The sequence below is a fragment of the Lipotes vexillifer genome, unplaced genomic scaffold, assembly GCF_000442215.2.
Source record: "Lipotes vexillifer unplaced genomic scaffold, Lipotes_vexillifer_v1.1 scaffold1042, whole genome shotgun sequence".
Classification (NCBI taxonomy): Eukaryota; Metazoa; Chordata; class Mammalia; order Artiodactyla; family Lipotidae; genus Lipotes; species Lipotes vexillifer.
Genome location: NW_006777400.1, coordinates 581,218 through 598,758, shown reverse-complemented (window position 1 = coordinate 598,758; position 17,541 = coordinate 581,218). Strand labels below are relative to the sequence as shown.

Sequence of the window (17,541 nt, the reverse complement as noted above, 5' to 3'; positions counted from 1 at the left end):
CATATAAAAAAGCATCTTGGTTGACCCCCATGTACATAAGACTACTAGAATTTGAATTTTGAATTTGAAAGAAAATAGAAACTATTGTTTGCACCACTAAACACACTGGACTGCACTTTGTGGTTGTTATTTGATTTTTCGATTTCACGGTCTCCTATGTGCCAAGCATGGAGTTTTATATGCATCATCTCACTTTTTAATTTGAGTCTTATCTTTCCTATTGGATTATGAATTCACATAGGACAAAGGTTATATATTATTCATCACCCACCCCAACTACCCTCTGCATACATCATTACACATTGAGGGTTCGTTCAATATATATTTGCTGAATAATTAGTATATAAAAGTACACGAGCACTGTGGGAAAAGATTTTTATGGTGCAAATTTAGAATTAAATAACCTGAGTTATAGTCTTTTATGAGCCTCTATGTTCTCACCTGTTAAGAAAGTAAATCAGACTCGATGGTTACTAAGGTCACTTCAAATGGTACAATCTTATGAAAATACTAATGGTTTTCTAGTTCTGAAAATCCACTTCAAATAATAATGCTCAGGTAGCTGATTTTTATAGCCCAGAAAATAATGCTCATGACTAACTACATAAGAAACCCTTAAACAAGCTAAAGCCATTCCTCATGTCAGGTCTTGACCTTGTTATTTTCCATTCATTCATTCCAGTGTCCTACATTTGAAATGATTTATATTATTTAAAGATTACTGAATGAGGGGAAATATCTCTTCTTTTTGTCTTTTGTTACTTAAAATAAATTTAAGAGACCATTGGCTATCAATAACAAATTAAACATAACCATTTTTTGGTGGTTTAAAATAAACTGTGTGCAGCTACAAACCCTCCACAAGTGAAGTTATTTAATGACTTGATAGGATGGATAATACCCTGCTGTCTTTGCAGAAACCATTAAGTTATATATTATAGTTATTCTAATAGGTCACAAACTAACTTCTTTAGGCTATAGAAATGTTACTAAAGAATAACTGTCATTGATTTACCTTTCTCAATAGGATCTCTAACAAGATTTCTATATCATCTTGAATGATGAATCATAATATGATAGATATTTTACTTTTTGAGGGAGTTAAGGAAAATTTTTTAATATTTTTTTAAATTTTAATATGTTTAATAGGTATACAAAGTTTAAAAAGAAGTAAAGGTCAAGTGGATCAAAATGCTTCAGAAAAAGTCTTTTCAACATGAAAGCAATGCAGAAATACAAACAATTCCAGTGATTCATATTGTCAACCTTTGAACATCAATAACTGTTTTACCCATAGTAAAGAAGAAAATTAGAGATATTTATGTTCCCTTGTTTAAAACTTTCCATTATCTTAACTCTTATAGCTATAAAAGTGTCAGGAAGAATAAATACACATCATATGCAGAAAACTCAAAATTTCTTGATAACACTACATATTTGCTAATATAGGTACATTTTTAAAGATTCAACTTAATATCTATGTTATATTCTCTTTTATCACTTTTTATATTTTCTCTGTCTTTTTAATTTTCTGTATTTGCTATTGTAGACTTTTTCAGCCTAAGAGCTACTCTTTTATTCTCCTTTCCCTGTTTCTTCTCTCTCATTATTTCTCTTATTTTCTAACACAGGCAATATATACAGCAGAAGTGTTTAATAATACAGTCACTGAACATTCTTATTATTAATATATCTACTTCTCATACCATAATGAAATTTACATTTGTAGACATGTAGAGTTTTCACATATCTTTCTCATGTATTTTCTCATTTGATTTTAAATATAACTGGGAGTTAGTTAGGGCCAGTTTTATTACATCGATTACACAAATGAGAAAACTAGGGGTAAGGAAGGTTAAATTACTAATCCAAGGTCACAGAGTTAGTTGTATAGCCAGGATTCAAATAAATCCATGCTTTCTCATTCAAAATTTTAGTCTATTTCCAGTACACCCTCTTCCCCTCATGCCATGGACATTTAGTTCCAGAGGACTTTAGGTGTTCACAAATAAGTGGCATAAATATGAGAGAGAGAGACAGAAGTCGTATTACTCTGGGATGATTAAAGAACATCTGACAAATGTTTACCTTTCTACAGAGGAGCAGACATTCATTTGTATATGGCCAAGGTTTACATAAATATAGGCTGATTGATGAGTAACATGATTTTGATGAAAACCTGAAAAAAACAAATCACTTTCTGCAGAATAAATTGTAAGGCTAGCTGTCCAGTTGTACTTTAGGCAAGGAATGTTTCTTGAAAGTCAATCAAGCCCTCTTTGATTTCCCCTTCCAATATTTCAATACAGTGTTTCAACTTATGTCTTTTTCCTTACTTTCAGAATCACTAGCCCTACCCCTGTTCAAATTTCCTGTGAAACCCAGAGCCCTAATAACAGAGAATACTTTGTATGTTCAAAATAGAATTAAATACAAGTATTGGAAAAGACTTTTTTTTTCAGAAGAAAATTCTGATTAGTATAAAGTGGTCCTATTAGTTCTCATTAAAAAAATTGATAGAATATTGAATTGTTTTACCCCAAACTCAGCTTTTGGTGGAGAATTTTTCATGGGAGTTCATTAATATCTTGCTGAATATCAGTGTTGTCAATGCTCCAGTTTATGATTGAGCTTCCTAATTAGAAATTATCTTATTCCTTTAATATTATCTTAGATTTAATTGAATACATAAGCTATTACTTTATAAAGGGATTTAAAAGAAAAAGAAATTGGTGGACAGATATTCATCTGGAGGCCTTTAATTGCATTTTATATAATCCTTTTCCCCTGTATCAAAACCTATCCTTTATGAGGAGTATTCAGTTTACTCTACTTGTATTTAGAACTCTTGAGTCTTTGAAGGTGACCCCAGATGGTAGGAAGGAGAAAAGGCAGGGTCATTTATGGCTTGTTCATGACTTCTCCTTGTGTTCTAGTTTGATCTCTAATTACATCCCCCTGAAAAATACCTAATTCCTGTGCTACCATCTTTAATGAATCTAAATTTATATCATTTGTTTTGGTACACAACAATTTCAAAAGATTTATTCAAACTTTTGTCCTCAGCCAGGTTTCAACCTGTGGCACTGAAGCCTACTCTAGATCTAGCTGAGTAGCCATGTAGATGTTTATCATCATCACTAAAGAAATATTTTTTGAAGCTTAATTATGCCTGACATTGCAAAAACATGGCAGAGAATATAGCATTTATTTTTAGAGGCACAGAATTGTCAACCCAGTATTTAATGAACATTTCTTCTGTGGTATGGTTACTACCATGGAAGGACTTACATCTTATTTGATAAAATATATAGACATGCAACAAAAATTGGGACATTATATAATACTAAATAAAATACTAAATTATGTGACATATACAAATGAAGAGAGAGAAACAATTAAGGGAATTTTATTGTAAGAGATAGGACTGAACTGGAGCCCAAGGATAACCAGGGTTTGAACTGACACAGAGGAAGGGAAACCTTCCAAGTGTGGTGGGACGTTCATGTTTCACAGTGTGATAAAAAGTAAATTAGGGACTAGTTACTGATTTAGGTATATTTAAGATAGTGGTGAGACATGCACCATCAGATGTTCTTTGGATAGCTGAAAATATAATATTTGATCTCTGGAGACAGGTCAAGCCTGGAGGTAAAAGAATTTAGAGCAATTCATACTAGTCTAGTTTAGCTGAATTTCAAAACTTTCCAAGGGAGAGAAGGTTGTAAAGAGAAAAGAACAAAGATCCAAACTTTAAGCATTGATTATTCAAAGCTTTGGGGAATATCTAAGGGTCATATTTATCACAGGATCTTCAAAATGAAACTCCCAGCTTTTTCCCCAACTTTATTCATTACTACATTCAGTGACTGTTAAGGTTCTGCTCTGTGCAAGACATTTGACAGTACTCCAGGGCCTCCCAGAAGAGGAAAGAATACTTAGTTCTTATCTCCAGTAGTTTGGAGTCTAGTTAGAGCCCTAGTATATAAACTCTACATAAAGGATTTGGCAGAAAAAGGCCACTGTTAAACTTAGACAAATTTCAGGGAGTAGAGTAGATAAAAAGAGATTGTATGGGATTAAAATTCTGATCTGAAAACCTCTTTGCCCCAAAGCCTAAAGAAGGAATATGAATTTGGATAAACTTTCTCAGGTGACTTTTTCACTATAACCTAAACATATAATGACCAAATCTCTTTTTTACTGACTCAAATTTTCAGATGGATTAAAAAAAACTCTCCATGAGTCTGGAGTCATTCATGCCCAGTCTTTTTACTCTTAACTTACTTAATGAATCAGCAAACATGAGTTCAGCACCTCTTATGTGTCCAGAAATGGGTTAGGTTAGTTGAACAATGTAAGATTCTTACACAGAGGAGTAATGTGAATTATTTGTTATTAGCAAGCCCATAGATATCTGAATTACACGTTGGCTTATATTGCAAGTAAGTAAATAATGAGCTGTAGTTTAAAATCTCAGATAAGATCAACTGTCTGAATATCAAGTGACTGTTAGTTCTCGATACCAAAAGAGTTTCTATTAGATTATTTATGGAGTTGGATAATTTTAAGAATATTAGCAAAGTACTTTATAATTCCCAAACGCATGGATGAAATTATAAAAGCAACAACATGTTAAGTACTAAGCATTTTAATAAAGCAATAGAACAAAAGTGTACTGAAAGAATTTGTAACAGACTTAATATTGCTTGTGTTTTAAAGATGAATAAACGAAGGCCTTAGAGAGGGTTCCTGACTTGTTCCAGGTCACACAGCTAATTACTGGCAAAGCTTACAAAGAGAACCCAAATTTCCTAAATCTGAAATCAGGTTCTTCTCTACCATGGCCCACTGCTTCTTGAAGGTTATGTGGCATATTAAATGAAAGCCTTTAAAAATTTGACTACAGCATACTGTCCTTGAGAAGCATGTCATGCTTAATAAATTCAGAATGAACAGAAAGTACATTTACATTCTTGGCTTCAGTAATTAGAAAGTTAGTACAAGTATGTAAATACTTTCAAGATTATGACTTCTATTCTTACCGACATATAGGTAAAAGATATGTGTGTGAGATATGATATACATTACATGTATATAGTCACAATGAGAGAAAGAAACATGTAAAATACAAATAAGAGTATTTTTTGAGATTTAAATTAGATGACTGAGCAGTTGACAGGCCATGTGCACTTATTTATCTTAGGCTTTATTTCTTAATTTGTTGGCGAAACTGAAGTCTGAAACAGCTCAAGGCTGGATGCTTCCATTCTATAAATTACATCTTTTAAAATGTACAAATGCAAGCATGAGTCACTAGCTACAGAATTCCAGCTTTAATCCATTATGTCATTTTTATAAGAAAACAAACCAGTGACCTTCATGTGGTTTTAAAGACAATGAATCTGTGAACAACAGAGTAGGTGAAAAATGAAATCATAATATAAATAATCATGAGTTCAATGGCATAATGTAAAAGGTAAAAAAATGAAGTACATTTTACAGAATGACGCCTGTTTGCTTCTGTGATTCTTCTACCATTATTCACTTGCATGTGTGCTTTGCATATGTTGGATTGATCTGAAACCGGATTGAAACATTCACATATCTTGTAAGCAAATTTTAAATAGCTAACTTTCATTTAGATGTGCACTAGAGGAAATGGTAACCAGAAGGAAAGTGGAGAGCTCAAGAAAATCCTCAATGTGTGTTTTGATCAGTGGTATCAATATTTTCTATTCATCCAACTTTTTTTTTTTTTTTTTTGTGGTACGCGGGCCTCTCACTGTTGTGGCCTCTCCCGTTGCGGAGCACAGGCTCCGGACGCGCAGGCTCAGCGGCCATGGCTCACAGGCCCAGCCGCTCCGCGGCATGTGGGATCTTCCCGGACCGGGGCACGAACCTGTGTCCCCTGCATCGGCAGGCGGACTCTCAACCACCGTGCCACCAGGGAAGCTCTCATCCAACTTTTTATCAGAACTTTTAAACTACAGTATTACTGAAATTATTTATATTTACCATTCCATATAGTAAATATAGAACAGAATCTTTGAGGTAAGTAGTAGTTCAGGCAAGAAATCATGGGAAGCTCCGGTAAAAACAGGAGAGGAAGGGAAAGGAATTAACAAGTATTGAGCCCCCATCATATCCTAGTCAGTGCATTTGGCAAAGTACATATATTACCTTAAGTAATTTTCACAGCCACCATAATAAATAGGAAATGCAGACACAGGGAGGTTAAGTCACATACCCAAACACATAGCTAATCTGGGATAGAGCCTGGAGCCAAACCTAAGTCTGTCTGACCACAAAGGCTGTGTATACTTTTTCCATGGCACCTTAACAGCCTTAAATTTTAAAAATATCCCAAATACTCATGGAAAAAATATGCTCTCGGGATAACAATTACTTAGTCACTGAGAATGTTCTCAAAGAACTAAATGGAAGACAAATTAAGAGACATTAGTCATATACCAACTTCTACAAATCAAGAACGTGTGCATTTTCAAAGATCTCAGTTCATTTTTAAAGGTGAGAGAATAATCATTTACTAATAGAAATAAAGATGGAAAAAGTGTGCAAAATGTTATCTAATAATAGTAATTGGCAATGAAATACGAAAATGGAAGAAATGAATCATAATGTTTTTTTAAAAAGACAGACACAAATTATTTAATCAGAGATTTTTGTGATTAAGAGCATTTAGAGTAGGTAAAGGTTAAAAAAAATAAAGCTTTGGAAGATGGTGTTTATTAATGAAGATTATTGTTATATTTGGAGTGGTTAATATTGTTATCTATATACTCTTTAACATAGAGTAAGCAAGTGTTCTAAGGGTAGTTTGGGGAATAGTTTTAAAGAGCACTTTAAATAGGTTTTAGGATCTAAGCTTTTTCATCTTAAAAATGAGGATAATAGGCTTCCCTGGTGGCACAGTGGTTGAGAATCTGCCTGCTAATGCAGGGGACACAGGTTCGAGCCGTGGTCTGGGAGGATCCCACATGCCGCGGAGCAACTAGGCCCATGAGCCACAACTACTGAGCCTGCGCGTCTGGAGCCTGTGCTCCGCAACAAGAGAGGCCGCGATAGTGAGAGGCCCGCGCACCGTGATGAAGACTGGCCCCCGCTTGCCACAACTAGAGAAAGCCCTATGCACAGAAATGAAGATCCAACACAGCAAAAATAAATAAATAAATTAATAAACTCCTACCCCCAACATCTAAAAAAAAAAAAAAATGAGGATAATAATTTGTTCCTTGAGGGATTGACCCTAGGATATATAATGTATAATGTATATGAAGAACCTAGCACATAATAAACTCTCAGTAAACAGGAGAAGAAAAAAGACCAGCAGATTCACCTTAAGTTCCCCCAAATCATATTTACTAGGAAACAAGGCAGTCATAATAACATAAGAAACATTTTGACTACATATATCATGAAATTCCATTCTGCCTTTGTATCTTAATAGCATAGTACTAGTTGATTCTATTTGAATCTAATTTCATATTAATAGTCAATTTAATTTCATATAGTCATATATTTTCATAATTAACAAACTCACATCTAAACATGGCACCTGCATTTTAAGTGCAAATCATATTAATGTCAAATTGTAAAGCTCCACTTTATATCTTTCTATAACTTTAAAATGTTTTCTTCTGGTATATAACTTCAGTTTGATAAAATATTTTATATTGCATATTTTCTATAATTTTTACAATGAAGCTTGTCACTTCAAGTTGAGTAAATATTATGACTAGATGTTTTTTAATAAAAATAATGCATACCAAATAAATCCACCTGCTATATAAAAATATTTTAAGAATCAGTTTCCAAATACTATGCAGAGCTAAACCCTATAGAGTATTCAGAATCTATCACTAATTTCTAACTCAATTCTGAACTCAATAGCTTAAAAATTTTTTTTAATTAAAATCACCAGTTGTATATATGCTGGTACAGTTTAAACAAAACGAAACCTGAGAGGAAGATACAAGCTTGCATAACAAGGTACAGAGCCCCCCAAAATAACCTTTAATGAATATCACCATGACTAGAGAAGTTAAAATGAAGAATCAAACACAATTTTTGCCCATAATAAAGAATCTAGAGTTTCTTCTACTTGGCCATTTATTGAATGCTTAGACTTGACACTTTCCTCACCAGAGAAGTTACTGGTATGCATAGTTTGGTATTAAGATCAAAGAGTCATCTCAAAGAGAAAAGTTCATATCATTGTCATTACATAAATATAAACACTAAATATTTGCTGATGCAAGAAAAAGGCTGGATAAAAATTGACCTTTGAATGTATCTTATTCAATTGAAAAAAAAAAGACTGTAATGTTTTAGTCATCTTGACATATTTGTCATTGTTTTAATTTTTCTTTTTAATGTCCTGCCCCAGCTTCCACATTATTACAAAATGACACTTTCTGTTTATACATGCAGAGCTTCAGATATTAGAATTATTATTTTTTAATTAAAACCTGGCCTTTCATGATTTTTAGATGTATTGATATGTTTACACTATTGTTATGTGAAATTAATGTATTCCCCAATAGATTTTTAAATAATACAATCAGTCTATCTTTCAAAGTTATTTTAAGATCTGATTTTTCATTTGAAATGGATTTAACCCAAGATCTCTTTTTTAAGTTTTATTGAGATATAATTCACATTCTATACAATTCACCCATTCTAAAGTATACAACTCGATGGTTTTTAGTATACTCAGAGTTGTACAACCATCACCACAATGTAGAACATTTTTATCCCCAAAAGCAACCCTATACACATTAGCGGTCACTCCCCACTCCCCTAGCCCCCCCTCCCTCTGACAGCTCTAGGCAACCAGAAATCCTTTCTGTCACTATAGATTTGCTTATTCTGAAAACTTGCAAACTTTTAACAGATGTACTTGCTGGGAATGTCAGAGAGGTTTTTGTTGTTTTTGTTTTGTTTTGTTTTTTGCGGTACGCGGGCCTCTCACTGTTGTGGCCTCTCCCGTTGCGGAGCACAGGCTCCGGACGCGCAGGCTCAGCGGCCATGGCTCACGGGCCCAGCCGCTCCGCGGCATGTGGGATCTTCCCGGACGGGGGCATGAACCCGTGTCCCCTGCATCAGCAGGCGGACTCTCAACCACTGCGCCGCCAGGGAAGCCCAGAGAGGTTTTTTATATTGAGGAGTTGGCAAATACAACAAAAGAAACTTTGTGGTTAGTGCCAGGCAAAAAGGTCTTGACTTACCTGGCTAAATCCTTAATTGTTTCACATTTCCGAATGCAATAAAATTTTGCATCTGAGCTTCTATTATCCTTATTTTTGTTACTCAATTTTACTTTAGCCCTGCACAATCAATAAAAAGGAGGCATCCTCAAAGTACTACCGTTCAAAAGCAATTGATTAGGAAAACCTAAATTTCAAATTCAGTAAACTTAAATTTCTAGTCCATTTTTTCCATTCGATCCAATCAGCACTTGCCAATCATGACTATCCTTTCCAGAAATGAGGCATTTACATCAGAAAACTTTTGTGTATATGCTATTTGCAGTTGAATACCATAAGAAGCAGTTGATTCAAGCTTGCCATCTGTTTTTTCTAGATCTCTAATATGAAACATACTTCCTTAAAATTACACCCATTCAGAAGATTTTTATAAAACAAAACTGCCTCTCTTCTGATTGGCTTTGCTTTATTCTTTTACAATAGTGGTGTAGCATAACACATTAGTAGGAACTTTCAATTGGTATACATTTTAGCTGCCAACATCAAAAATTTTTTTAAAGTACATAGAACCTGAATATAAAAACTAGAACCTTCTACCCAAGATATCATATTGATATCTACTATTTAGTATACTCCTCATTAAAACAATCTCATAATGTCTAATAAAATATATAAATTTTATTTAAATTTATATTTAAAATCCTATTTACATCCCCAAATACTTCTTTTAATCATTTTTTTAGTAAATATGCTCTATACACACTAGAAAACAACTGTTTTTATCTGCATTGTGCTAAATATGAGGATGTGATAGAAAATGCATCATTTTGTATTTGAAAGCTTTCTCCAGTGGTTTTGTCATTTGTAATTGCTCCTTTGGTTTGCCATGCTCTGTTGGACTTCAGATTCATTGCTCCAAGTGTCACCAATAGTCTATTCCATTGCTCTCTTTGATATGACACAGTAAGTTTAAAAGGCAGGATAGTGTTAGACAAAGATTGAGATATTAAAAAATCCATGGTAACTTGAAGAGAAAGGTAAGGAAAATTAAATTAATAAATCAACAGGATAAGGCAAGGGGATATGTTTGCTTTAAATAGTCTTTAAATAAGACTCGGTGAGAGAAAAAAAATGTTTTGAACAAAAGGTAGAAGAAATAGAAAAGGAGAAGAGTGTACTGTATGGTTCAATTTATGAACTTCTAGCACTGGCAAAAATCATCTATAATGATAGAAGTAAGAAAGTGGCTGCCTGGAGTTAGGGCGTGAGGGTGACTACAAAGGAGCAGGAGGACGGAAACATTCTATGTTCTCTGGCAATTACACAGGTGTGTATTCCTTCATCAAAACTGATCAAACTATATTTTAAATATGTACACTTTATTATATGTAAATTATACTTCATTAAAGGTATAATTTACATATAATAAAGTATTATTTACATATAATAAAAAGTATAAAAGATTTTTAAAATGTCAAAGTGGGCAGTAAAGGGTAACTTTTGGTTTGAATGTGGTCGTGTTTTGATCCTGAATGAAAGATGACCCTTCTCCATGTCTTTCCGAAGTACATTCAGCTCTTTTGTAATGTTAGCATTTACTCATCAACCCTGGATTGAGCTGGCACTTTAATAGCTCTTAGGCACATTAAGATAGGCATTTCTTTGATAGACATTCTACTCTAATTGCCTGCTTTTTCCCCATTATTTCAACTGAGGGGAAAAAAAGCAACAAACTCATCCATTAAATCCTCACAGAGTTCTTAGGACTTTTAAAGTACAATTTTGAATTGAAAGTACTGTTTTATAATATCCTTTTTCAGGGTAGGCTAAAAGCAAAAGAACAATACTTTTGCAGGAAAAGCAGGATAAAATCTGTCTTGAACAATCACAAAATTGCCTTTCCTGTCACTTTATAAATCAATTATAAATAGCTTCAGAGGTCATGGGATTGCACATATGAGATTCAAAAATATCCTATGCACTATTTTTGTAGGAGGGAATTGTATGGTGTTTGGATTGATATGTAGAGTGAGGGTTTTTTTTTTCTATGTGGAGTCACTAGCCTGCAAAGGATAAAAATCTATAAAAGTCATGGGGGAATTTACAAAAATAGCTACTCAGTAAGATGGATAGAAACTTGAAATGACAGAACGTTGATAATAAAATATATCTTAGGCTTATGTATAAATGAGAGAAAAAGACGGGAAAGGAGAGTGTATGATAGAGGCAAAACATTAATATAAAGAATGCCATGGTTGGGGCAAATCAAGTAAGGCTAAAGAGAGACATAAACTGAGAAAAAAATTTAATTTCCCCTAGGGTATTCCAGACTTCTTCAAAATTTATTAAAATTTTAAAATGTACACTGAAATGTTAGAAGCATCAGAAAATATATTTTCAGCTGATGATTTTGAAATTGTTTTAACTGTCATATTGGTTTTTTTTAACGAAGGAACAGAAATGCTCCATTATAAGATATCTCAATCCTTCCCCAAGGGGTGGGGGTGGGAACCTGCAATAAATAAATCCTTCATGAATAAATGGCATAACTACAATCACAGCTCACATTGTTCTGACTGCAATAGTCACAGTTAACCACTAGGGGGCTGTAATTCCACTGGCAGCAGTTCTCCGACTACGAACGTTTTATTCCCTGCAAGGGTACTTGTACTGGTTGGTGAAATTAAGTGGGCGCTACAGCAGGCAGAACAGGTCATTACTGTGTATTAAAAGGTTTTATGCTTTACTGCATTGCTATGTATAATTGTTATTGTATAGACTAATAACTTGGCCACCAACTCCATCAAGCATGGAGTCTCATCATTGCTCCAAGTTGGCTATTAATTTTGTACCTTAGCTTCTTGAAACATACTAGGTAGAACCAGTTTTACATCCCTTTTCATGAATAAATTGCTTTTATATACTATAAGTCCCTTACCATTTCATTAAAATAGAGGTTTAATGTGATCATGTGTTCTCACATATATATTTCAATAAATCTTTGTATTATTTGGAGCTGTAAAAGAGATAAGAAAATCCTGGTTCAACTTTTCTTTTATAACATTTAATGTATTTGAAATTTAGATTAAAATAGCAAAGCTCTTATCCAACTTGTTTATTACTAATTTGAATTCAGAACTATTTTTTTTATTTACTGTCATAAGGAATGAAAAATATAACAATTTGTTCTTATAGTCCATTGCATCTTGGATGATTAAAGGGGTAATTACATTAAATTATTTAAATTGTGGCCTTAAATTTTATCACATAAATATTGTATACTATGCTTCAAACGTGCTAACTTATATTGATGATTATGAGCTAATAAAATATTTTAATGTCTTCAAATAATATGATAATTAACATTTCATATGTATTTCTCATCACATGAGAACTGGTCTTTACAGCACACCATTCTACTTACTTGGCTGAATGAAAGAATTAGCTTCGTAGGGGAGAAAACTCTTTTCCTCTACCCTGTTGGGTTATATTCATGAGGCCTGCAAATTAAACTGACAAATGAGAGATTAAAAGCAGTAAAAGGTTTATTTCACATGTATATGGGAGCAACAAAAGAAAACAGATGGCTTGTTTAATGGTTCAAGTTAAAGGCATATATACCTAATTTAGCAGGGAGAAGGGAAGGGTAAGGAATGGCTTCTATGGGAAAAACAAGTAAGTTTCATCTGGAAAGACAGATGGGTTTTTAGGAGAACAGACAGGAGATAAGATTGTGGTAATGTTTGTCTATACAGGTATGAGTGGTCTTTACATCTTCAGAGCCATAAAACTCCCCTGGAGAAGGGGTTTATGGTAGCCTCATTTCCCAGAAGTTGCTGTTTTTAGTCAGATAAGGGAAGCTCCGAGGTGGCTTTTTTTCTGCATCTATTGAATCTCAAAATGTCTTCAACTTAAAATAATCTGTATACCAACTCTGTGGGGGTTCTAAGTGGGTTCCCACAGCTTTATATTTTAAGAAAATCTTTGTATTTAAAAGTTTGGGTCAGGTTTTATATGCTTTGGGAAACTTTTTATGCTTAAAACATGTTAAATATTAATGTTGTTATACCAAATTAATTTGTCCTACTGCAAAAATGTAGCTAGCTAATATTTGTTTTAATTTTGTTTCCACATCCCAAAATAAATACTGTCAATAGATACTTTTAAAATAATTGATACTGAAATGGTGATTTTTCAAATGCTATTTCCCCTTCCAGCTTCCAGTATCATTTTAATACCTATGGGTAAAATAGCATTTAACTACTCCTGGTCTGTAATTATTTTATGTGAAATTATGTTTTAACTTAATATTTGACTTAGAATTTTGCTGATTCATTTATAATACTTAGCTGATATTTAATTTCTTCTTGAACTGAAGGACTGACACTGATATACATCCTATACTAATGTTTGTTTGTTTTTTTAATTCATTTTGTATAAATGAGACTGTCTCTATTCTGGTGCCAATGGATATCAGCCTCATTACTTTTCAGTTATGCCTTATACGTGAATAGTGTAAATAGTTACCTTACTTATAGAGTTCTTATTGCATTTTTCTAAATGTTTGCTTTTAGGGTTATCAGCCAATATCCATGAGCATCTGTAGGCCAATGATCACCATCCTTCAAAAATAATTGTAAGTATACCCATCAGCATGCCCGAGGACTCTTATTTGCAATAATATTCAACCATTATATTTAGGTGATTCCTATTATTTAGCTAATTTAGACCTACCTCTGACCTAGTAAAACATTTGCCATTAGTGACTTACCATATCTGAAGAAGAATATTATTTAACTGGTAAACGGCATTTTAATGCCACCTTAGAAAAGGTCTCAGTCTATCTTATTACCAAATAATGTGATCAACAGACACCCTTGCCAAAGTGTTAACCATCACCTGACTTTATATTAAATATATTTTAAAAAGATAGCCTAAGAACAATTAAGTTACAAAATATAAATGCTCCATTTTCTCCTTAAGAAACAAACTCTTATATCCAAGATTGGGGCATAGGAAATCCAGTTATTATTTTCCTATTATAAATTTTACAAAGCAAACCTCTTGAAAATATTCCTGGTGGATCGACCTGAAAATCTCAGGAAGAATAAGAGGGAAAACTGAACTTTGTTTCTCAAAAGGGGATATCAAGTTATAAATGCTGAAAAGCACTGCTCTAGAGAATGGACAACTCAGCATTCTATAGGCTTCCTGAGCATGATTATTTGACTGGGTAAAATATATTACAAGTTAAGTAAGGTGGGTCAACATATGGTCTCTTATTTTAAACTCCAAACTGCAGAGGGGATTCTCAATTAAATTTGAGTATTCTCAGAGTCATATACATATATTTAATACCACAAAATGTTTTTAGAATGATAGTTTTGGGGGAAGAACTGATATGATCGTGGAAGTTAACTCACTTTGACAGTAAAATTTTAACAGACTCATTTAGTATAAAATCAATATATACTCAATATATAAACGAAATTAAGCAATACAAAAATAGAGAGTGGAACTCTATCAAAATTGGAAAGAGATTAGGGAGGGAATAGGGTTGGGAATGTCTGTTATATGCATTATTGATAATCAAAAAATAGAAGAAGAGAATGGTGACTTTACATCAAGACAGTTGCATCAAAATGACTGTATTAAAATGTACCAGTAGTTAGAATGGCGACCATTAAACTGTCTTGCTTTGTTATTTAATGAATCACCATTTACGATGATAACAAAGGTTTTACTTCCTTTGTTAAGTATGTATTGAAAAAGTTATTGAAAGCCAGCTTTCCAAAGAGAAAAAAAATGAAATTTAAAAAGTTGTAAAATGTAAAAATTGAAAGAGCCCCAGCAGCTCTCCTCAGAGTGCACAGGAAGTCACTCATTATGTTTGTGAAGATCCTAGCTTGCCTGCAAATGTTTTCACTGTGTTGGAGAAATAGGTTAAGGTGCACATGCAGGTACGTTTACATTCTCAAGCTTCAAACTGTGCTCACACAAGGCCATCTCACATAAATCAATGGCCTCATAAGCCTTGCCTTAAGACCAAGTAAAGACCAAAGTAGTAAAGACCAACATCAGCCTTAGTAGAATGTGATGTAAGTCAATTTTATTTTTAGTATCTCCCTTTCAGCACTATTCCATCCTTACCATATTGTCTCCATTATGATTGCTCCTTGCTCTTCTCCCAGGCCTGTGCACCCCTCTTTGTACACACACCCGCTGACATCTTGCTCTTATCCAGCTTTTAATTGGAGAAGATCTGATACACAAATTCATCCTAGGGTGGCAATACCTAATAAGTCCTATCCCATCCAGAGAGGCACATTTTAACATTGAAAATGTGGCTCCAACAACTGAATTTCTTGATGGGCTGAAAGAGAAAATGTGCCCCAAATCTCATCACGTGGGTATGTAAGGCTGTTGCCTACTTCACTCCTCTGAAAGGCTGGCCTTGCCAGGGCATGTTAGTGACATGAAAAATATATGTACAACCTGCTTAATATAAAGGTTAGAGACTGGTTATTTATGGTAAATAATTTTGTTAATGTTGTTAAATGTGTTAATTCTCACTGTATATAGAAGAGTACCAAGAGTTATATTATAATGTATATGTGTACATTCACAACCTGATATTCTCCAAGTCTTTAAAATGTTGGGTACCTGGTGATTTCTGTGGCTATTTTAGCTATATAAGATTCAATTGATCTTAAAAAGTAAGTCAGTTGACCTGATTTGTCACCAGCTGTCATTCGAATTTAGTAATACCTTCCCTAAAGCCCTACTTATGCTACCTATACTACTGTGAAATATGTATATCACAGTCAAGGTAATAATTTAGGTAATGTATTCAAAGTCTCCTGTGAAAAATGATCAGTTGGACAACTGTGCTTCTCCTGAGCTGGATAAGGTTTGTAATATCAGTAAGTATCAAAAGTAAACATTATCTTTTTTCTGTAAAGCCATATTAGCATTTAAAGTTTCTTCTCAGAAAACGCTAATGTAATGAAGAAATGGTGTACATACATTGATTCTACACTGTCATGGTAGGATTTATACTTGTCACTCTCTTGACACATATATTAACAATTTAAGAATTTTATCTTCTAGCTTTTAACCTTTTATTTATGTGGCCTTCTATTGCTAAGAATAAATACAAATTCACTTAGAATTTTTTTTTCAGTATGAGTTCTTTGATATATAACTGAGTGTCTATTATTGCAGTATTTTTTCTCTAGATAATTAAATTACTTTAGTTAAAACCTAAGTAGACTATAACAAAAATCAAGTATCACCTACATTGATAGACAATTCCATTATTTTCACTTTGCAGTGTATTGTACTTATTTGCTTTATTCACAAACAGTTTAATTTCTTGGATTTGATAAAATAAGTGTATTTTATCACTCTTCAATTCTTCATTTGGTTAAAGTAAATAATACATAATTAAAACTCATGAAATGTATACAGAACCGAGCGTTAAGTAACAGAATATAGTGTGTCCTGTGCAGAGTATATGCCTTTTATATCACCCATAGGAACTAACATGGTACAATATCTCACACATAATATGTATTTAATAATATATTCAATAATTCGTTCAATAATAACAAACTAATAATGGTAAAATAATGGCACTTCTAGAAGAGAGGTACTCAATCAGGCATGATTTTTAGCAAATGAATATATATACACATTTAAAGCATAGGAAAACCTCAGCCTTTGTAAGATAATTCCACATGCCTCACATTTTTTACCTTTATTAATATTCCAAAAATTTAAGTGGTCCTTTATAATAATCAATTAAACTGAAAAACACGGCATTAACTAAGTACTTAAAGAAATATTTATTGATTTTAATAATCTAATTGAGCCAATTGATAACTTGAAAAACCACATACCATACACATTTTTCACTCTGAGTAGCCTGCACCAAAATCCACCAAGGCTGACAACACAGTTTAGAATGTACATATCCTAAGCTATTTCAACTGTTCAAAAGAAGTGAAAGTTACTTTATTTTGGAAAGGTAAGTAGCCCAGCAGTTTCAAAGGAGAGTTACATTTCCATCCATACTAGATAATAACAGTAAAATAATTTCACATGTATGTTTTCTGTTTTTGGATATATGCCTTTCAAAATATGCTTCTACTTTTAAAATATACATTTTCAAAACATTTATATCTCCTTAAATATAAAATATGGGTATAACTTAAGTAACTGCAGTAAGCAAATTAATATATGTCATATAAGAGGATATCATGATCAAAGAGTTTATGACATAAACGTTTATTTTTTTACTTCACTCTTT

The 17,541-nt window shown here is 33.1% G+C and overlaps 1 protein-coding gene across 1 annotated transcript in view; it reads left to right on the top strand.

Moving 5' to 3' along the window:
• HTR2C (5-hydroxytryptamine receptor 2C) overlaps positions 1–17,541 on the top strand; it is a 263,697-nt gene that overhangs the window by 10,773 nt on the left and 235,383 nt on the right. Inside the window, exon 2 of the mRNA XM_007450981.1 lies at positions 13,805–13,866. The gene's annotated coding sequence lies outside the window, so the exon portion shown is untranslated. The remainder of the gene's footprint in view (positions 1–13,804; positions 13,867–17,541) is intronic.